Source organism: Panthera tigris, chromosome E2, assembly GCF_018350195.1.
Source record: "Panthera tigris isolate Pti1 chromosome E2, P.tigris_Pti1_mat1.1, whole genome shotgun sequence".
NCBI classification, from domain to species: Eukaryota; Metazoa; Chordata; class Mammalia; order Carnivora; family Felidae; genus Panthera; species Panthera tigris.
The window spans coordinates 60,517,130-60,539,785 of NC_056674.1; the positions used below are offsets into that span (position 1 = coordinate 60,517,130).

The 22,656-nt window shown below is 63.2% G+C and overlaps 1 protein-coding gene across 3 annotated transcripts in view; it reads right to left on the reverse strand.

The window, feature by feature from the left end:
* Nucleotides 1-20,158, reverse strand: part of CBFA2T3 (CBFA2/RUNX1 partner transcriptional co-repressor 3) — an 80,915-nt gene extending 60,757 nt beyond the window's left edge. For 2 of the 3 annotated variants that reach the window (XM_042968763.1, XM_042968762.1), the window contains exon 1: nucleotides 19,863-20,158. The gene's annotated coding sequence lies outside the window, so the exon portion shown is untranslated. Of the gene's footprint in view, nucleotides 1-3,770; nucleotides 3,827-19,862 lie in introns of those variants that run through there. The other variant, XM_042968764.1, reaches the window with a different exon arrangement.
* Between the last annotated feature and the right edge of the window lie 2,498 nt (nucleotides 20,159-22,656).

Genomic DNA, 22,656 nt, shown 5'->3' on the forward strand with positions numbered 1-22,656 from the left:
ACCTGTCCACTGCGCCCGGCGTCCCTCCAGACCCCGCTCCCGAGACCCCAGACCATGTTCCCCAGGCTCCAGACCCTGCTCCCGAAATTCAGATTCTAGAAACAGCCTGAGGCCCCTGCCCCACCCTGTGGGGCTGGGGGTGTGGTGAGGCGCGTGGGCCAGGAGGATCTGGTCCGAGTGCAAGCGAGCTGGGGGCTCCGGGGGGGGGGGGGAGCACGGCCGGGGGGGACTCCTCTGGGGAGCAGGGCAAGGAGCAGAGACGGGTGAGATTTCTCTGTTCTTAGACCGTGTCACTGCTGACGGCAGCGTCTTCCGCTGCTCTGCGGTGCCCGGGGACTGTGATTTCTGCCTGTCCAAGTCAAAATTTACTCCTGGGAAGATAGACCTTTGGGACTGTTGGCTGAGACTACATCCCGTGACTCTTAATAGCGTGAAGCCTCCGGGCTTCTCTCAAGGGGAATTGTCCAGAAGAGGCAGCTGCACTCTGACCTCCAGAGCAGGCCCCATGATGTGTCTGAGCCTCAGTCTTCCTGCGCGTCCCACGGGGAGATGGGCACCCACCCCACCCTCCTCCTCACGGCACGTGACACGGCCTGGGGGGGGGTCACCCGGATCGCACGGTCCCCCTCTTCTGGAAACAGACCCGCCAGCACCCTCCGGAACCTTCCCGGCCCGAAGCTGGGTGTGGAAGAGTGTCCCTGCCGCCGAGCTGCCGAGCTGGGGTGTCAGGGTCAGGGCGGGGCTGCTGTGGAGCCAGCAGAAGCAGGGACGGGGAGGGGACGGGCCGCCGTCCTGCACACCCGGGGACGGGCCGCGCTCCCTCCCCTCTGACGCCACGAAGGCTCTTCATTTGCTGACCAGGATCCTCGTGCGTGACGCACCTGACACGACACAGGCCTGAGCGCGGCCACGCCCACTTACAGGCGTCACTGATCACATCAGGCCCCTTCCGGGGGACCATCCCACAGCCGAGGTCCACTCGGTGACCCGGCCCCTCAGCCACAGCTGCCCGGTCGCTGACTGGTCTGGGCCAGCACGACACGCCCTCCCCTGAGACTTTGGGGAGGAGACTCTGTGTCAGCCACGTGGCCTCGAGGGTCTGAGAGGGCAGCTGGCCGGGCTCCTGCCGCTCTCCCCCACCTGGCCCCAGGCCCCCACGAAGCTCAGGGTGGGGAGGTGGGGACTCCTGGGGCAGAGCCTCAGGTGCCCAACAAGGAGGAGCCCCTGAGTCGGAGGCGGGAAACCCCGCAAAGGCACAGGCTCGAAGGGATGGCGGAGGTTAAACGGCGCCTACCTCCCGACCTCAATGGCGAGGGCAGGACGCCTTCCACCCCTTCCCGGCCACACGGATACAGCGTGCCCAGCGTTTCCCCGGGGACCTCAGGGCCAGACCCCGGCAGCTGGGGGCCGTGTGGCCGTGCGGGGCCAGGGCGGGAAGACCCCCGAGCCCCGGCAGGTGCGGCGTGCGCGTGATGGTGGCTCAGCCCCAAATCCACGGTGGCCAGGAGCCCAGGGTGCTCCCCCCCAATCCGGAACAAAGCCGGCCCTGAGGTTTGAAGCCCCCGTGGCTGCGCCCGAGGGCCGTTGTGAGCGGGACCCACTGAGGACAGAACTCCTTTGTTCGCATCAAGTGCTTGGGGACCCGGGAATTGAGCCTGCTCCCCGGGACCCCCGGCCAGTTGCCACTGTCGCCTGCCCCCCAAATGCCTCTGCCCCCGTGGCCGGGGCGCCCCGGGCCGAGACTGTGTCCGCCACAGCTCTGCGCACGGAGGCCGATGGCCGGAGTCCCCACCAGGGTCGTCCCCAGGCCTCCCTGCTGCACCCGCACGCCAGTCCTGTGGGGCTGCTCTCGCTGGCCGCACCGGATGGCCGGCGATGCCCAGAGGGGGGTGGGAGCTCACCTGTCCCACACACAGCACAGGCAGTGGGCCGGGCTTACACCGGGCTCTTGAGCAAAGGTAACTGAGAAGCGGGCACAGTCCAGACGGTGGAACGTGACTCAGCCGGGGAAAGGAATGTGGGCCCCATTCATGCCACACGCGGGTGGGTCCCCAAACCGTCGTGCTGCGTGACAGCCGCACACAGAGCCTCCTGTCACAGGGTCCTGCTTATGCGAATGTCCAGAAGAGGCAGGTGGGTGGCTGCAGGAGGCCGGGGCAGGGGGCAGGGGGCCCCGCTAAGCCACACAGAGCGTCTAATAGAGGGATGGAAATGTTCTAGAATTAGGAGGTGCGGGTGGCTGCTCAGCTCTGCAAATGTGCTAAAAACCAGCGGCTCGTACACGTCCAGCAGGTAAATCATACGCTCTGTGACTTGTCTCAAGAAAGCTGTATTAGAATCCAAGCAGACCCAGGACCAAAGCACCTCTGAGCCTCAGCACCACCCCCCTGCCCAAGGGCGCAGGCCGCGTATCGGTGGGGCTCCGGCAGGACAGTTCGGGGCGCAGGGAGCCCCAGAAGCCGCAGCGGGAGGGAGCCCGTTGGGAGGGAAGGCTCCGGAACAGGCCGTGTGGGGAAGAAGACCTAAAATAATTCTAAGAACCTGAAACCCCCGGGGAGAAGTGGGGGGTGGTGCGGTCGCCTCGAATGGGGAACTCCTCGTGGAGGGAAGGAGAAGTCTTATCTCGGGGGGCGGGGGGTGCCAAGCAGGGGAGGGCAGGGGCGGTGGGGGAGGGCAAGACTCCCACGCAGACACGCTCGGGTTCAAGGGCCCTCGGGTGCCATGTGCCTGTGCGATTGAGGAGGGGGAGAAATTCCCGTTCTCCTGATGGGGAGACTGAGGCTGGTATGTGAGCACGAGCTCCAGCGCATCCGGGTCCGAGTTCTGCCGCCCCCACCGTAGACCACGAGCCCACCGACTCCCCTCCGAGCACCCACCCCGGCCGGGTCGTGGCAGGCACCATTCACGGCTGGGGATCGGGGGAATGGGGTGAAAGCGTCCTCGTGGCCCTGGTTCCAGCAGACATGAGCGGGCCCACCCCTTTTCCGCTGGTAAAGGGGTTGGGTCACTTGAAGTCACTGTGGGGCAGGCTCTGTGCCCGGAGCCAAGGGCGCTGACCTGTGGGACCAAAACGGCCCTGCTCTCACAGATGTGACTGGACCATTACACGAATAGCAGCTGTGACCACTGACGGGCTTTGGCGAACGGGGGCGCCTCTCCATCGCGGGCGCACAGTTAGGGCCAGACTGGCACGGAAAGCCAGGCCTGGGAAAAGTGTGGGGCCCCTGGGCCCCCGGGGTGGCTGGCGGCTGTCACGGGGGCCTGGCGGTCTGGGATGGGCGGTGAGGGCAGGGCGTGCTGTTCCCCTTAAGCTCAGGCACAGGAGACAATGTTCTAGAAGTAAATTAGCAGGATGCTGTGATTGTCAGAGAGGCGGGGGGAGCAAGACGGAGGCAAGCCAGGCGAAGGGGAGAGAATCAGGAGAGAAGGGTCCCAGAGAAGCTTGCAAAGATGGAGAGAACTCGGGGAAAGGGAAGCCCCGGGAGGAGGGGCGGCTCTTTGTTTAGAAGTTCCAAGGAGGACAGGTCTGTTGTCCCCTCCAACGATGTTCAGTAGAAGCCTTCGGGGATACGAGGAGACCCTTTGGGGATGAGCCCGGGCCCCGGGTCACTGCTCCCGCCGCCTTTGCCCTCCAGAGGCCCTTCAGACACAAGTGGTATTACAATGATGTCTCGGCTTGGGGGCCGAGGGCAGTGTGGTCTTCCCCCGTCCTCCAGGGTCCTGAGGTCGGCCAGTGGCGGAACGCTCACGGGGCCGCCTGCTGTACTGACCTGGTGGGGCCACAGCCGGGCCGATGGGGCCCCGCGTGCGGAGGCCGCTTGCAGACAGCAGAGAAGATGTGAAATTAGAAGTCAGAAAGTCCTGGTTTGGGAAGGAGCCTCGGAGACGCGGACAGGAGCCCTGTCGTGGGGGAAACAGCAGTCTGCTGAGTGAGGCTTCTACAAAAGCCCCCGTTTTCCTTAGGAAAAGGGGCTGGCCCAGTTTTCTTCTCTCTTCCTCTTCTTCCTTCTTGGAAGGCAGATGCGATGCCTGGAGGTGGCGTAGCCACTTTGCAGCCCGGAAGCCACAAGTACGTGGAGGGTAGAATCCAGAGCAAAAAAGCCTCCGTCCCAGATGGCGGCATTTCGTTACAGCCGGAGCGGCTCGCCTCTGGGCTCTCGTCACCGGGACAGAAACAAACAACCTGGTCTCTACTCCTGTTAGCTTTTCTGCTATTTGCAGCTGCACACGATCCCACTGGACACAGGGTTCAAGTTCTGTATGGACAGGGTTGCCAGATGTAGGAAATAAAAACCCAGGATGCCCAGTTAGATTTGGATTTCAGATTAATGATGAACAATTTTTAGTACAAATGTATCCCAGCCAATATTGGGGACATGCTTATATTCAGCTGTTTATCTGAAATGTGACTTTTAGGGGAACCTGGGTGGCTCAGTCGGTTAAGCGTCTGACTTCGGCTGAGGTCGTGTTCTCACGGTTCTTGAGTTCGGGCCCCGCGTCGGGCTCTGTGCTGACAGCTCGGAGCCTGGGGCTGCTTCGGATTCTGTGTCTCCCCGTCTCTCGGCCGCTGCCCTGCTCACACTGTCTCTCTCAACAATAAACATTAAAAAATTTATTGAAATTTGACTTTTAACTTCAGCTCTATCCACGGATGAAGCAAAGGAAGGCAAGGTTGGGATCCATGGCGTGAGTTGTTTGAGATCTTGTGAGTAGGTGCTGGAGTGTAGCCTGCTGTCCGCTTGTCTCTGGGGCCTCCCTTGTTTCCTTCTGCCCCAGGGTCTCTAGCACTTTCTTAAACCTGCCATAACAGTTGTGCAAAGAAGACTCGGAAAAGCCACACGACTCATGGCCGAAGACAGAGACGTGCAGGAAGGAAGGGTGAGTGGTGGAAGGTTCCCAAATTTGACATTTTAATTGCACGTGACAAAAGTATCAGTCATCCACGGATTGCAGGGGCGGCTGACCCCCAGGGGTCGTGTGTGACCCAGGACTTGAAGGCAAGTGGGTTTCGAGCTCGCTCTGTTTGCCGGGGCCAGCGGAAGCACCGTGCCGCGAAGGTTGCCGAAGCCCGGTCCGCGCTCGGCGGGAAGGAGCTGGAGAGGCCAGCCTCGCCTGTCACAAGCCCTGGAAGGGCTCCCGGGCCCCGGGGAAGCGGGCTGTAGCCCGGGCCAGTCAGTGGAGCCCAGAGTCTGAGAGGTTCTTGGGAACCACATTTCTAAGAGTGGCATTTGCTGAGCCCCGCGGAGTGCCTGCACAATCAGGGTCTCCCTTGGCCCCGGGGGGACTCTGCACGCCCCCAGCACAGAAGCCGGTGTGACAACGGGAGGGCGTCCCTAGTGCCCCGTGCCCGTGGTGGGGGTCACGGCACCAACTCCCTGCAACTCCCTGCCCAGTTTCTGCACACGGACGTGGCTTGCATTGACTTGCTCTGAAGGTGAAGTCTGGGGCACACCCCCCACGTCACAAATCTGTGCCCCGTGTGGTCTGCAGAGGAGACCAGGAAAGGGGGCCACGATGCCCCTTCTGGGCTCCAAGGCCCCAGGCAGAGACGTTGGGGGCCGGCTCCCCCCACAGCAAGCCTGGAGGTGAGGCCGGGTGAGGGGAAGGGAGAGAGCGCCACCCTAGGCCCTAGAAGCAGGGGTGGGACACAGGGTGCCCCGGAGCAAGGCCATTAACGAGTTTCCAAGGTCTGCGGCTGCTGCGGGACAGGCACCGTAGGAGTCAACAGGACCCTGAGGCCTGGATTCAAGGCCCATCCTCGGCCTCGTTTTTATGTTTCCTTTAAAGAAAATTAAGATTATTAAAAAAATTTTTTTTTTTTAACATTTATTCGTTTTTGAGAGACAGAGAGACACAGATCGCGAGCAGGGGAGGGTCAGAGAGAGAGGGAGACACAGAGTCCGGAGCAGGCTCCAGGCTCCGAGCCGTCAGCACAGAGCCCGACGCGGGGCTCGAACTCACGAACCGCGAGATGGTGACCTGAGCCGAAGTTCGACGCTGAACCGACGGAGTCTCCCAGGCGCCCCAAGGTTATTTTTATTGTGGTAAAAGACACAGAACAGAAAGTTGCCCATTTTAACCATTTTGAAATGAACGATTCAGCGGCCGTGAGCGTCCTGACAGTGCGGCCGCCACCGTGCCTAGCTTCAGGACGCTTTCGTCCCCGCAGGAGGGACCCGTTCCCATCAGCTGGCATCCCGCGCCCCCAACCCCCCCCCCCCCGCCCCAGCAACGGGAACCCACTTCCCGTCTCTCTGGCTTTGTTGTGCCCGCGTCATGTGCATGGAATCACTCGGTGTGAGGCCTTTGTGTCTGGTTCCTCCGCTCGGCGTCACGCTCCCAGGGTCCATCCGAGCCCCTGACGCTCAGCCGTCCGGGACCCTCTCTCGGCTGGTGCTTCTTGAGCGCCCAGTTGCCAGGCACGGTTCTGACCCTGGCGAGAGCTGCCTGCTCGGAATCCCAGGTGGTAGCGGCTCGGCCTGGCGCAGGCAGGGATAGGCAGGGAGGCACAGGCCTGGGTTCGAGGCCGGGCCCGGCCACAGAAGTTGTGAGGTCCTCATCTCTCCGACCTCCCGTCTCCTCGCTCGCAGCGGGGATGCTGCGGCTGGAGGGCCGTTGGCCTGCAGGGGCCTCCCAGAAAGAAGATCGATCTGACTTCCGGGGAAAAGAAACGGAGAATCTTCCGGCCCCCAAGCGCTGCCCTGTGCAACAGGGCCTCCAGCGGGGGTCTTTAAAACCCACACGCATGCGATGCGACTTTCCAGGTTTGTGGACAAGATAGCTAAGCGGAATCCGTGAGGTCCTCAAGTTCCGCTTTGTTCCGGCAAAAACTGGGGCCTGTGGTCTGCACGTCGTCCTGTGTCACCTCGCCTTTCCTGATCTCCTTCTCCTGATTAAGTGGTCGCACCTCACACCGCCCCCCCTGCAGCCTGAGTCCGACCACACGGCTTCGCCTCGGGGCATAAAACCCCAGCGAGGCTCCCTGCTCCCTACCTTCCTCTGGTGGCAACAGCTGTCCCAGCCGTGCGTGAAGGCAATAGGATGACCTCAGTCCTCTGGGACTGAGTCAGGTTGTCAAGGGTCAGTGGCCTGAGGGGATGTGCCTTTGCTGACTTTCTACTTAGGTCCCTTGGATCCCAGACTCTAAGTTAGGTGTTAACCTGTAGGCAGTTGACAAGTTGCAAACTATTTTTGCTTCGGTAGAAAAGATTGTGCTTTATACTGAGTCTGGTGTGGTGTCCTCTGTGACATTCTTGTCTCATGGGATTTAAAACTGCCCATGTTCCCCCTTGAGTCATCTTTCCCATCCTGCTGGACACACCTTTGACGCATCTTGTCCTGCTGGACGCGTGCTTGCTGTATATTCATGTAAGAATTGTTCTTAACTTTTCGAAAGGTATACTTTGTACTTTCCTTCCTGCCTTCCTACTTTCTTCCTTTTCCATTCAACATCCAACCAACCACCCATCCACCATCCATCCATCCAGTATCTATCCATCCACTTATCTATCCATGCACACACCCATCCCCCACCCATCCATCCTTCCACATATCCATCTATCCCCCATCCACCAATCCATCTACCTATCCATCCATCCATCCATCCACTCACCTATCCATCCATCCACCTATCCATCCACTATCCATCCATCCATCCATCCATCCACCCACCCATCTGTCCATCCATCCATCCATCCATCCATCCATCCATCCGTTCATTTGTCCATCCATCCAACCATCCATCCATTTGTGCATCCATCAATTCACCCACTATCCATCCACCCATCCATCCATCTATCCATTCACTGTCCATCCATCCGTCCATCCACCTACCCATCCATCCATCAATTCACCCACTATCAATCCACCCACCCATCCATCCATCCATCCATCCATCCGTCCGTCCATCCATCCACCCACCCATCCATCCATCTATCCAATGACTGTCCATCCAACCATCCATCCATCCAGTATCCATCCACTATCTATCCACCCATCCACCCACCCATCTACCCATCCATCCATCCATCCATCCATCCATCTATCCACTGTCCATCCACCCATCCATCCATCTATCCATTCACTGTCCGTCCATCCATCCATCCACCTACCCATCCATCCATCAATTCACCCACTATCCATCCATCCACCCATCCATCCATCCATCCATCCATCCATCCATTCATCCATCCATTTGTCCATCCATCCATCCATCCATCCATCCATCAATTCACCCACTATGCATCCACCCATCCATCCATCTATCCAATCACTGTCCATCCAACCATCCATCCATCCAGTATCCATCCACTATCTATCCACCCATCCACCCACCCATCTACCCATCCATCCATCCATCCATCCATCTATCCACTGTCCATCCACTCATCCATCCATCTATCCATTCACTGTCCGTCCATCCATCCATCCACCTACCCATCCATCCATCAATTCACCCACTATCCATCCACCCACCCATCCATCCATCCATCCATCCATCTGTCCGTCCGTCCATCCATCCACCCATCCATCCATCTATCCAATGACTGTCCATCCAACCATCCATCCATCCAGTATCCATCCACTATCTATCCACCCATCCACCCACCCATCTACCCATCCATCCATCCATCCATCCATCCATCCATCCATCTATCTGCTGTCCATCCACCCATTCATCCGTCTATCAATTCACTGTCCGTCCATCCATCCATCCATCCACCCACCCATCTGTCCATCCATCCACCCATCCATCCATCCTTCCATCTACCCACCCATCCATCCACTCATCCATCTATCCAGCTGTCCATTTATATCAGAATTGGAGTTCCAAAGTGAGACAGTTGGATCATTTAATACCATGCTTGTTTGAAATAAAAGCTGACAAATATTAGTCTGGGTGGAGTGGTCCCCAGCCCTGTCAATCTGCTTTTGTGGTGACATTTCCACTAATTGAGTGAGGTAAACCTGCAGCTTCTCAGTTTTCATGGAAATAGGTCCCAAGCACGTGTTCAGCATGAAATGTGCGGTGAGGTGGACAACATGACTTTTGATTGTTGAACCGACCGGCACGTTGGCACCATCGTCAAGGGGCCTGCGTCGGCTCATTGGTTCGGAAGGGTGTTCTTGGTGCAGTGCCCCCCAAAGGCCCCCGTCCCGCCTCTGCCACATTGTTGTGTTTCCCGCTGAGTGGGCTGCATGAGCAGAGAATGTGCAGAACGGTCGTGTGCACTCCGTGTGCGCTCACGAACGTGGATCTCTCACGTGTGTGTGTGAGGCTGGGGAGCAGGTGCTAAGACCACGCTTCTCACAACCCCATGGCCAGGCTGTGGGATGAGGCTAGCCGTCACCTTTGCAAGCCTCTCGAGTGGCCACGAGGCCACGGTCATCCCCCCAAACAGAAGCAACCCAAGGGCCCGATGTGACTGAGCTGGGTAAGGTGGCTTTGTGAGAAGTATCACGCTGAAGGGAACTTGTGTTTTCCCAAGACCATTGTAGGAGACAAGCAAGCAGAAACTAATAAGAGACCAAAACACCGACACCCCCTTGGCGCCCAGCGTGGGTCAGGCCCCTCCCTTACCAAGTGATGCCACACCGTCTCGGTGCCACGGGGGTCAGCGGGGAGGTCAGCGTGCTTCCTTCGCTGAGCCAGAAGATGAAGGGAAATCACTCCCCTGAGAGCTCGGCGCCCAGAAGTGCTTCTCTGACCACTGCCACCATTTATCACCACACCCCTGCCTCAGGACCCCGGAGCCCTAGCCGGCTGCCCTGGGGTGTCCACTCCATGGCTGAGTCTCTGGCTCCCCCCGCCTGAGCCGCAGCCCCTTCTCCAGCACAGTGGGCTGGTGTGGGGGGTGCCTGGGGGCTCAGCCAGCAAACGGGCAGACGCAGAAAGTCCCGCGGGCCCCTTCCTTCTGGCGCCGTGGAGGGTCCGAGGCATCGCCCCACCCCAGCCGCTCAGAACCCCGGTTCTTGCTTCCTAGAGCCGAGCGGGTCACACGCGGGTCACATCGTCAACGGCCTACGGATGCCAACACTTTCCACCAGCTGACTTTCCGGTCACAGGCTTGCGGCCCCCGGCACGGCGGGTTCACCTGTGTCCTGAGCGGGAGCAGGAGGGCGGCTGCAGGCAGGGGAGGTGTGCCCGGGCGAGAGCCACACCTAGGCGGGCCACACGGCCTTCTCTGCTCGCGGTTGGAGCCCCCCTTCCCGCGGCCTCCCCTGGGCTGACCGCTGAGCCCACATTCACAAAGGATTGGACCGGATTGGCCGAGGCACCCCGCCCGGCGCTCTGCCTCCGGCCTCGCCTCTCTGGCCGGTGTTGGTTTCCACAAACAGGAAGCCCCCAGGAGCCACGGCCACCAGCGACCTCCAGAAACATCCACACCACTGTTGGCCACTCCAACCGTCCGAAAAGCCTTTATCCACTGGGGCTGGGGGGCTCCCTCCCAGCCCCGCCCTGCAGCCCTGGGCTACAGATAGCTGCCCACACCCATGTCGCATCATCGAGGAGGAAAAACTGGGAAAGAATATACAGAACACGAGACTTTCATGTAACCATTTAAAATACCGAAAATCACAGTGTATCTGGGAAGGACACACAGATAAACTAGTCCCCTGGGTGGGTCCAGCCTCAAGGCACTAAGTGCTGATGCGTTATTGGCCCATTTGACAGAAGAGGAAGCAGGAAGGTGGTTGGGGTCCAGCAGCTCCGGCCAGACCCCAGCGGGAACGGGTCCTGCCCCGGTAGCCTGGCTTTAAACAGCTCATGGCTGGGGTGGCGAATCTATAGTAATCCATTTTTACAAAGAGAGAAGGTGCAGGGTGCTCGCCGGTCTGCTCCCGGTGATGGGGCCCCTCTGGTGTGTGTAAATTATTTCAGAGCTCAAATTACAGAGGGGGCCTCAGAGACGAAGGGACCAGACAAGCAGGGAGCCGGGGGGGTGGGGGTGGGGGGGGGGGCGGGGGGCGGGAGCTGGCGACGGGTCAGGCCTGTCCCTCCTCTGTCCCGGGTCTGTGGACGGGGCCGCACGGGAGATGCTCTGTGTTCTGGCAGCAGGAGGAAAGGGGGACCAAGAAAGCAGTGAAATTGGCTTTAATGCTATGTTCTGTTAAATCTGACCCACCGGAAACATCCTCCTTTTTACAAGTATTCAAAGTTAAAAGTTATTAAGGTATTTTGCACCCTGTTTTTGTACCAAGACTGTGAAACCCCGCCAGGGTGGCTGAGGTTGGGCTGGGGGCTGGGGGCTGGGGCCACCTCTGTCTGCTGGGGGTGCACTGAGGCTCAGAGGGGCCCCTGTGGCGGGAGGCCCGGTCGTCCTCGTCGCCGGGGCGGAGGGCTGGGCTGCAGCTGCGTCTGGGTGGCCCCAGGGAGCGAGGGAAGCACCTGGCAGTTTCGGTTTCCGACAGGAAGCTGCCTGCTCCTATCTCCTCGCCCCGGCTGCACCCTCTGCCCCAAAGCTCTGGGTGGCGCCCCGCCCGGAGAGCCCCAGGTGGGGACAGCCCCTCGCTGGGACGAGGAAGCCTGGCTGAGGGGCCAGGGCCAGGCGCAGCCCCTCTCGGCCCCCTGGGCCTCCCTGAACTTGGGAGCGCGGTGCCCCCCCGGGGGCCATGAAGGCGGGGAAGGGCTCTGACTTGCACTTTTTGTCAGCTGCCTATCACCTGCTTTTAGGATGTTTGGTCCCAACCTCCGAGTAGAGATGCCGTGGTGATACAGGGGCTTGGCGTCTGTCTGTCTGTCTGTCTGTCTGTCTGTGTGTCCAGGCCCGGCAGAACCATCCAGACAAGACCTTCTCTGAGGACCCTGGGAAATACTGTGCAGAAAGCAGGGGTGCGGGGCCACCCCGAGGTGCTGGGGAGGCGAACCACCACCTCTGGGTGCTGGGGTCCCGTGCCCTGGGGTGCCCTGCACAGACGGGGAGCCGGGAACCTTAGATATTGTGTCCCAGTCGGGGAGCCCAGCTGCGAGGAGAGGCCAGCGTCCCAGCCCCGGAGCCGAGGGGCCCCTGTCTGAGGCCGAGTCAGGCTGGCCCCGCGGCCTGGGGCCCACGCTCACTGCAGTTTGCCGTGAGGGGCACAGCCAGGTGGGACCATGTGCAAAGGTCCCCCCTGCCCCTCCCGCTGGCCCTTCCTCCCCGACCGCTCCCCCTGGTAGGGTCTGCAAGGTCGGGGCTTTCCACACACTCAAAATGCACCCCAACTTGGGAGGGAAGGAGGAAGCTCTGGGGGCCGCAGGGCGGGGTCAGCTCCCCAGTTCCTTCTCCACTGGCCTCTCTGAGCCGCCCCAAGTGGCCTTTGCAGGGAAGGGACTGCAGGGGTTCACGGGCAGTTTCCCGGGAGGCAGTGAGCACCAGGAAAGGGAGCGGGGAGGCAGGGCTGCACCCAGGGCCGGCCGCCGCACCAGAGCCTTCTCTCAGCAGTCCCCCAGCCTGTCCGAGGTCTGGCCGTCGTCCCCACGTCACAGACGCGGACAGGCCTGCGGGGTCGTGGGGTCACCACCCCGCTGCCGCACAGCTGAGCGCACAGAGTCCGGGGAGCCAGGCCGCGCAGAGCAGGGCACAGACCCCTGCCCACACCTCGTCCTCGGAGAGGCCTCCTCTGAACCGTCCCATCCCCCTCCCGGGCCTCCTCGCAAAGGCGATCCCTCCTCAAGGTGTCCGTGAGGCCCCTCAGGCCCAGGGGAGGGGCCCGGGCGCCAGGGCCAGGCCCCCGGGGCCGAGGGTCATTAGGGTAAGGACTGAGAGAGAGCTCCCCGGACTTCGAGGGCCGTGCTGGGCCCGGGCCCCTCTCTGCCACCTGCCCGCGTGTTCAGACCTACAAGTTCCTCCGTGCCCCCTCAAGGCTTCGCGCCCCACACTGCTTCCTCTCCGACAGACCCCTGTCCACACCCGCTCCCCTCTGGGAGCCACACCGGAGGTCCACACCCGTCTTAAGCCCCCAACGGCAGGGAGCGTCAGAAACAACACTTCGGCGTCCGGTGTTCTGGCGGGCAGCGGTAGGCCGGGCCGAGGCCAGCGCTGTTGCGCTCCCCAAAGGTTTCACAGCAGCAGCAGCAGCAGAGGGGGCTTCGCTGGGGGGCCCCGGGCCGGGCAGACAGCTCTGCCCCACATCAGCTGGTGCTCGTGTGATCCAGGTGCCAGCTGTGGGGCGTCAGGCAGCACCTGCCTCGGGCTCCGTAGCGTGGGCCACCCAGACCCCACCGCAGGCTCTGAGAGGGTCCGGCCGGGGGCGGGGGGCTGCTGAGCGAATCTGCGCCCCTGGGCGGCGGATGCCGGGGGATCCCTTTCCTGGGGTCCCCGTCGGGGAGCGCCTGCCGGGGACGTGCTGTGTGACCCGGGGCGGGTTTTCTGACCTCTCTGATTTGTGTCCTCACCTTACAGTCAGGCCGACGGCGCCTTGCAGGCCGGCCGAGGGAAGCCGCACCCCGGGCCAGGAAGGAGTCTGGGCTGGATTTGGCCCCCCTGCCCCCTCTACCCCGTCCCCTCCCGCAGCCTGGGGAACAATAGCTTCCGTGTCCCTGTTCGCAGGGCTGCCTGCCGCCTGGGAGACCGTCAGCGATGCCCCCAGCACCGTGTCCCCCTGGGGAGGCTGCGCTGGCCTGGGGGGCAGGTGCACCCCTCTCCTCCACCGTGCCACCTGGACCCTCGCACCAGGGGCAGAGGGGATCGCACCCGAGGAGGGGTCTGCCCACGTTCTCTCAGACGTCAGTCCCAGTTGGTGAGCCCAAAGGGGGCCACACCTGATTCCTCCTGACCCACCAGCTCTATAGCTGGGGAGGGGGTCTGCACGCACCGAGGCCTCTGACCGGGGCCCTGGGCCCTGGGCCCTGTGGCTCCCGCTGCCCGGTACTATCCACACGAGGCTCCTCAGGCTGCGAGAGAGGGGATCCCAGCTGCCTCAGGGACACCCTCTGGCTAGGAGAGGCCATCAGGGTCGAGCAGGGACCACCACGTCCTTGTCCCCGCTGCTTGGCAGGGAGCTGAGGCCCATGTGGACAGGCTTCCGGCAGATTCCATCGCTAATCTCCAGGCGCACCTCGGCCTCAACTCCAGGTGCTGAGCTGGCCCCCAAATCTGGAGGGCTTGACCTTGCCAGGCTGGGGACTGGAGGCGGACACAGCCTAGGGGGACTCAGTGGGTCCCAAAAGCCCTCCGTGGCCTCAGCCAAAAAAGTCCTGTCTGTGGGCCAGCCCTTACGCCGCCCTCCATGCTGACCACCTGCCGGCCCCCTTGGGGAGGAGGGGGAGGGGCAGGGCCTCACCCGGGGTCACCTGGGGGGGCCAAGTGACCTGTCCAGAGCCTACCATCTCCAGGAGGCCTGGCCACCAGGTGCCCCCAGCAACCGGCCACGGGGACCCCCTGCAAGGGAGCATGCCCTCCGGGTCCGTCTCCGAGCACTGCCCCTTAGGGGCCGAAGGGTCAGCCCCCAGGTCCGGCTCCAGCCCCTGGCCCCGCCTGCTGACCCCAGGCAGCTCACCCTCTGCCTCTGGGCCTCAGTTCCTTGTCGGACAGACCTAGATGCCCCTCAGCCCCCCTCAGCCCCCGTGGTGGCGTCGTCTCCTCCGGGCGTAGGATGCACCCACTCCCGTCAAGGGCTGAGCACCCGTGAGCCGGCACCGCCGCGGGCACCAAGGGGATGACAGAGGCAGCGGCCCAGTGCCAGCGGGGCGACATGACAAGTGAACGTGGGGACCCGCCAGACACCTCGTTTGCTGGTTAGAATCATAAACAGAAGGGGAAGATACAGCAGGGAGAGGAGGGTGAGGAGGAGGGAGCAGGGCAGGTGCCCGAGGGGCGGTCGCAAGGAGGGGCCGGCAAGGGCGCAAGGACGAGGGTGAGGGCGGGAAGCCCTGGGAGGGCCTGTGTGCAGGCGTGCTGTGATCCGACTGACTTTGTCATAGGCTCGCTCCCGCAAGTGACAGGGACAAGGCCGGTCTGTAAGTGCCCCCGAGAGGCTGCACTGACGGCCACCTGCACCCTGGGCAGCTGTCAGGGGCTGCCTGTCCGCCCCGGCGGGGGTTGTAATCGCTAACGCCCACTGCGCTCCAGCCTCCGCTGCAGAACAATCCATGCGAGTGATCCGGAGCCCACGGAGTCCACGGGCCCCGTGGCCAGCCCAGGTGACGCCCCTCTTCTCCCCGGCCGCCGCCCCTCCCTTGGCTAACAGCAACCGAGGCCTCGTCCAGAGCGGATGATCCCAGAGGGAACACGGACGGAGAGTCCTGGCCCAGTGGTAACCCGTTCTGGCCTCCCCCCGGGGCCACGCTTCCTGGCTGTGCCTCCCCTGGTCAACCGTAGTCACGGAAGTGAAAGTGTGAGAAAGCCCCCGCGGCCGGCTGCTGAATCAGGCTAACACGGATGCCTCTCTCTGCAGTCAAGATACCTCGAGAAGTGAAAGCCTTCTCTGCCTCCTCCAGCTGCCCTCTTGGGACCACTTCCTCCAGGAAGCTGGCCTGGATTGCACCCGGCCGGCAGCTCTATCTTCCTAGGCTCAGATTCGGGGTTCAGTGGGTGGAGAGGACATGGCTGGTTGGTGTCCTCTTGTTGGCCTGTCTCAGGAGGCTTGTGGCACGGGGACCGCATGGGCAGGGGACACACATGTTCCAGCAGAAACTGAGGGCCCCAGGAGCAAAACGCCCCACATTTACTGGGGGAGGAAGGGGTCCTGGCTTTCCCCAGGAGTGGCCTTCCTCTTTGTCCTGACAGAAGCCTCAGGGGACTGCAGGCTCTGCCCTTGGAACCAGGCTTCCTGACCGAGTCCAGGCTCCTGTGTGTCCAGAGTTTCGTGCCCCAGAGGCTGGCTCCGGAGGGCCACCCAGAGTGCCTCGGGGGATGCGGGGGGGCGGGAGGGACAGGTGGGTGTGTGTCCTGAGGGCTTCCCGACCCCTTGGACGACCACAGCCCCACTGCACTCCCTCTCCTGGGCTCTCTCCCAGCTCCTTCCCCTCTGCCCTTCTTCGCCCCTGCTCAGGGACCTCGGCCCCCAGACTGTGTTTAACCTTTGCTCTGTTTAACCTTTGACCCTTATTAAAGGTCATCAAATCACCCTTCTCCAATCCCTCCGTGGTGCTGCTGGCTTCCTGCCAGGCGGTGGCCCTGGGGCCGACTTCCCTCCCTGAACGGACCCTGCATCCGTCTGTAGGGTCAACAGAGCCAGCTCAATCGTGCCTCCTCTCTGGCCTGCTGGGTGCCCCTGGGAACCTTGGTATCTTTTTCTGTGATGGCGGTCGCCATGACATGCGGGCTTGCAGGCCCCGAGCCAGGGTCTCTGGCACTGCGTGTTCGAGACAGGAACAGGAGGCGGGAGATGGGACCTGTCACCTCAGGTCTCGGTGGGGTCTGAGCGAAGGGAAAAGCCCCTGCGGGAGGGCCGCCCTGCACACGGCGACGATACCGACAAGATCGAACAGCAAAGTTGCCAACGGTACTTTGTGCACAGGCGCAGATGGTCACAGCCATGTCACAGGTCAGGCGGTCACTGCGGGGCTCAGCCCAGGCCCTCATCACGGAGAGGGGCTTTCGGGCACACTCCGACCCCGATGCCCTGGGCACCCCGTGCACATCTATTGGTGTCCTGACGGTCCCCACAAGCACGGCCAGGGGCCACGGCTGAGTGACAAGAGGGATGGTGGGGGCTTGGGACAGAGATGGCCTTGCTCCCCGGGAGGCCGTGCGGCCACATCCTGACCACAGGCCGTGATAGAGATGGGCAGTACGGGCTCTGGGCGCCTTTCCCCAAGCCTGCTGCCTGGATACAGATGGGACGGTTACAGATCTGGTCACCTGGACTGGGGGGCCCTGAATCCAATGACAAGTGTCCTTACAGGAAAGGAGAGGACATAGGGACACAGAGGAGAAGCCACATGAAGACAGGGGCAGAGATGGGAGGGACACAGCCACAGTTGGAGGAGGCAGGGAGGACCCTCCCCGGGAGCTGGAGGAGGGGGCTTGGCCCCGCCCACACCTCGATTTTGGGCCCTGGGCCTCCAGACCTGGGGGCGGATAGATTCCTATTCCGAGCCCGCTGGTCGGTGGCACTTTGTCACAGCGGTCCCAGGAGATTAATACAGCAGGGAAGGGCATGCAGAGAAGAGCCCGTGGTCAAGGGGAAGCTGGAGGGGGCAGGGGGAGGACGGGGCCTGAGAGGGCGTGGTGGGGGGGAGGAGCCTCCCCACCGTGCTTGTGGGAACTGTCAGGACACCGATAGATTTGCACAGGGTGCCCGGGGCACACTGGGGTCGGAGTGTGCACGTGCTGGCTGTGGTGGCCTCTGGACCCTCCCCACCCTGGACCAGGTGGCCCACGGCTGGACTCCGCCGGGTTCCAGGCTCAGGACGGCACCTTCTGTGGGATCTCACCCAACCCCCACTAACCACCCAACACCAGCCGCATCTGCTTGGACGCCTCTAGGGATGGGATGCTCATTATCTCCCTGGTCACACGAAGGCTGAAGTCTGCCACCTGGACCCCACGTTGCCCCTCCCCAGTGATACCAGAGCAGGCTCGACTCAGCTTCTCCCCCAGGTGGTCATGCTGAATTGCCCCCCAGCCTCCTCTGCTTCAGGCCAAATTGGAGTGACTTCAATGCTCTGTCCTGGCCCTCCTCTGCTGGGTGTCCTGGGTCCCATCTTTGGTTCCTGTCGCGGGCACAGCAACCTGACCCTCAGTCTCCTCGTCTGCAGAGTGGGCTTGTTGGAATGGGGGCCTGCACATACAGTAGGCGCCTAATAAATCTGAGTGAGGTAAACACTGCTCTTTCCCACTGCACGCCCAGGTCTCCCCTACCCTGAGCGGGTCTACCACCCGTGGGGTCGCCGTGGGGTCCGGACCCACCCGGTCCTCCACCACAGCAGGGCTGCGGAGGGCGCCCGGGTCCCCAGCCGGGCTGCTCGGCACCTGCCCGGGGCTCTGCAGCGGGATCCGGCGGCCAGAAGGGCCACGCCGTCTGCCTGACCTCGGCGTGCGCCTCCTGCCAGCCGGACAGCCACGGCCACGTTCAGAGGTGTTCCCTCTCAGGCAGAAAGGCTCCGTCCTAACCCTTCAGAAGATATCACCAACCGTTGTTGCTTTCATACTTTAGGGCCACTTAACGTATTTTGGGGTCTCCGAGGTTTTCATGGATTCTTGGGGTGCCTGTGGGCCCCAGAAACCGCACGGTGGAGCCGTGCTCCCCACTGGCCTGTCCTAGACCCCGAGACCCCCACACCCCAAGGGCTCCCCCAGCCGGCCTGCTGCTCTCCCTGGCGGTCCCTCCAGCATTGCAGAGCCCTGGGGGGGGGGGGGGTAGGGGGTGGGGTCTGGGGCGGCCTGAGGGGTAGGACGTGTCCCAGCCTGGCTGTGGCCGTCCTGTGGAGCAGGACGATTAAGAAAAGATGGGCTGTGAGCTCGTAAAAGCCAGAGTACCTCGGGGCTGGGACTCCCGTGCCCACACAAGCAGGAGCCCAATAACACACTGGCCAAACACCCACCGCCCCAGGGAGCCCCCCTCCCCCCCCTCCCCCCCGGGGAGCAGTGAGCTTGGCATGCGCAGTGACCGCGGGGTCGATAAAATGATGGCTGGGATTCTGCATGAGACCGTCCGCCCCGGTGCCCGCGGCCCACCGGCACCGTGGAGGCACTGCCGCCTCGAACTCCTTCCTCGCGCGAACGCCCCCGCCCCATCCAAACACAACACAGCCCGAGGCTCGCACGCGCACCTGCTGTCTGTCCTCTCCCTCGGCAGCCTGGGAGGAGCTGCGCCTTGGCTCCATCAGGGAGCAGGAGGACAGGCTTTGACACACGAGGACCCTGAGGCCCAGGCGAGGACGCGGCGGGTGGCGGGGCCCGGCTGCCGGGTCCCAGACAGTGGCGGCGGGGGGGGGGGGGGGGCTGCCCCAGGAAGGGAAGGGGCTGTGTGGTGCCCACCAGGAACTTGACCGGACCGGAGCCACTGGCCAGCCTGAGAGGCAGGGTGACCATGTGCCAGGGCCAGCAACCTGGCACCACCCTGTAGGTGTCTTGGAGCCACCCACACGTGGGAGATGCCGTGGGCGCGCTCCTCACTCTGTCTCAAGGCAGGCTTTCCCACACCTGGCTTCGGGTGACCGACAGAGCCCGAATCAGGGGCTGGCCCTCGGGGCCTGGACGGCAGCAGGTTGGGGAAGCAGGCTCTACAGAGGTGGCAGGGACATCCCTGGGTCGGGGTGCTGGGCCTGCGGGTCAGGGGCCCACTTGGCCTCTGGAGAAGGCTCCAGCAGCGGGACTTGGGGCTGTGAGGTCTGGAAGGTTATGAAGCTTCCTCGGAGCGTGGCCACGTGGCGTGGGCTGGGTAGTGGGGTGGCCTGCTCACGGCTGTGCCCCCCCCCAGTCTTGGGGTGAGCCAGGGGCTTGGCAGTGGGGGCCACGGGGTGGCGGGGAGGCCTGCCCAGCACCACTTCTCTCTGGCACCGGCTCCAAAGGGCAGGGGTCTTGCCAGGGACGGCTCATCAGTGGGTATGGCGGTTGAGTCCTGGACCATCGCTGGAGCCCAGGGCCCTGGCCCAGGCCCTCTTCCCCGTGGCCCCAGTGTCCTCATCCCACCCTTAAGCCTCAGGGTCCTGCCGGGAGGACCGCACACCGCCTTCCTCACCAAGTCCCGGGACCCTGCCCGTGGGGGAAGACAGAGAGCCCACTCCCTCCTAGATGGGACTGAGCAGGCCCCTTCCAGCATCTGCCTCTGGGTGGGGCGCCCACACCCGGCCTGGCACCTGCCGGGCCCTCCGGGGCCACCTGTCCCAGCTGTGTGGGTTTGAGGTGAGTCAACAGAGCCAGGCAGGAGGCAGCCTGGAGATGTCACACTCTGACCACCTGCTCCGGCCCCCACGCCCCCCCCCATCCCCTTACCTGGCTGCCCTTCCTGGGGACCCCGGGGCACTGAGCAGCCGGTGGACGCGGTGACGCTCTCCAGCAGAGGGGGAAGCCAGGGACATAGGACTGGAGGTGGGTCCGGGAGGCAGTCCTGGCGCCGGGCGACAGGCGAGCAGCCCTCTGGGGGCCGACGTGAGCGCCCTTCCTGACCTCGTGGGGCCTCGAGGGAGGGAAGAGGGCCGCGGCCGGCCTGGCTCTCCGGCGGCCGGCGGCCTCTGTCCCCCAGACAGCTCCACGCCTTCTAGCAGCCGTGCCCGCCGGCCTGGGGAGGGGGCGGGAGGCTGCAGGGGCTCATGTGACGCGGGGCGGGCCTGGGGAGGCGCCGGTGGGGGAGGTCTCCGTGCAGCCCGCAGGCCGGGCAGCCAGCTGTGTCACTGTGATAGTAGGGCCGGGGGCCGGGGAAGCGGCCTGCAGCTGTGCCCACCGCTTCCTCAACAGGAACCATCTGGGCCGGGCCCTGCCGGGCCTTCCCTCGCGGCCATTCCGGTCTGACTTTCCAACAACTTCCTCCTACAGCCGGCCCGCTGACACCACACCCACCTGGAGCCGGGACGGCCCGGACCGCCAGGCGCGCTTCCTCGACCGGGGCTGGGGGGGTAGTGTCCGTGCGGGCCGAGCCCCCGACCCCACGCGCCCCGTCCACCTGTGCCCCCCGTCCAACCTTGGGCCTGGCTCTGCTCCCCCCCCACTGCCCTCGGCCGGGCTTTCCCCGCCTCCCCACCCAGTTCCCCGGGGCCGCTTCCCTGAGCGTTGGCCCTGCCCTGGAGTCAGACCTCGCCCTGCGTCCTGACCGGCCACCCCTCACCCCCCACACCCCCGGGGCTCTCCTTTGGCTGCCTGGGGCCTCCTGACCCCCACCCGCTCTGAAAGGACCGCTGCAGGCCAGGAGAAGAACCCCCTCTCTGAGCGCAGCCTCCTGGCTGGTGGAGGGGCGGGGTGGGCTCCTCAAGGAGACCCTTCCCCACTTCTCCATGGGCACCTTGCAGGGACAGTGACCAATTTGGATGGGATCTGCTGGGGGAATTAGAGCTGCTCCCCCAGTCTGAGGGCTTCCAGAAACCATGTCAGACCCTCTGTGTCCTCGGAGCCCCCTCCCCACGGGCACTCAGCAAAGAGGGTGCCAGGTACATCAGAGGCACTAAAAAGGCCACGTACTGAAGGCAGCCACAGATGTGGGGTGACGGCAGGAGAGCAGGTGGCCTTGTGAAGAAGACACTGGGCCCCGTGCCCCCACACTGGCCCAGCAGTTAGCTCCCTTGGGGCCCAATCACGGCTGCAGGCTCAGCATCGTCAGACAGGCCGAAGGGGTGAGGCCCGCAGACGCAGGGCTGGTGCACAGACCTCTGTGCTGTTTTCATTCCATTTAGTTGAGGTTTTCAGTAATGCCTGCACATGGCGAATACTGCAAGCCGTGCATAAGGGGTACAGCAAGAAGTAAGACCCCCTCCCCCTGTTTCCTGGTGTGTTTCTCCAGAGCTCACGGCTGTCACAGTGGTTTTTTTTTGGGGGGGGGTCCTTCTGGAATTGGTGCAGGGACAAGACCGTGCTGCCCCACGTGCACACGTCCTCCCCACAGGGTGGACAGCTCCCCACCCCCAGGGTTCAGGTGGGAAGGAGGGTCCTGTGAGCCAGCCGGTCCCTGGGCATCACCGTTGTCCTCACGGCACCCCCTCTCTGCTTCCTGAGCTCTGACTCGGGACAGGACGGAGGGTCCGAGGCCCAACCCGGCTGGTCCCCTCCTTGCTGTATGGTGGTGATGGCAGGGCCGGCCTGTTGCAGGGGAGGGCCCTGTGCACGGCCTGCCCCGTGGTCAGCACGCACGTGTCCTTGTTCCTGACCTTGCCCCTGATGCTGCTTTCTAGACTGCACATGGCCAGGCCTCTCAGAGCTGGCAGAGAGAAAGACTCGGGGGCACAGGCCCCTGGGAAGGCAGCAGCTCGGCACCAGGGTGGGGCCGCCCCCGCCCCCGGGCCAGGCAGATGTTCAGGGCTCACACCTGCAGAAACACCCCCCACAGATGGGGCACTTCCACTTTCGGGAAGAAGCCTCTTGTCTGGCCTGCTTGTCTAGCGGTCAGGGCCGACAGGGGATGGGCTCCAAGAGGCCTGTTCGAGAGGAGGGGGTGGGGGCAGTCCTGGCCCCCGACGGCCACCTTGGGGGCACCTGCCCACGCCCTGCCCCTGCGCCCCACCCCCGCCCCCCAGGCCAGGCAGTTGGTGCTTGTGGGGAGGCAGACGTTGGCTGTGGCTTTCAGAGCTGGGCAGCCGGCTGGGAGATAAGGAGCTGAGGAGGAAGCGGCTGCAGCAGCAGGGGTGCGGGAGGGGGTGGGGTGCCGGGCCTGCCTGCCCACCCTGTCCCGTGCTGCTCCCTCCAGAGACCACTGCCATCTGACCTTCCCCCACTCCCTCCCTCCCTCACAAACACCCATGGGGCCATGTGGGGGTTACGCAGGTGCCTTGCTTTCTGGGAACCTATGGGAAACAGACGTTCAATCAATAAGTCCTCAATAGATGTGGCTCAAGGGAGGTGACTCGGAAGCTGTGTATGAAGGATCAATTAGGAGCTCCCCCTGGGGATGTTGGGGAGAGCATTCCATGTAGAGGGACCCGAGGCAGCCTTACCTCCAGGCTTTCGGGAATCTGCAGGAGGGCGAGAGAGGTAGAGGGAGGCCAGTAGGGGACTGTGGGGGAGTGACACTGGATGGAGGCAGGCAGGGAAGCCTGCCAGGCTGAGTGTATTATTTCTGCCTCCTTTTCTAGCCTGCAGGAGC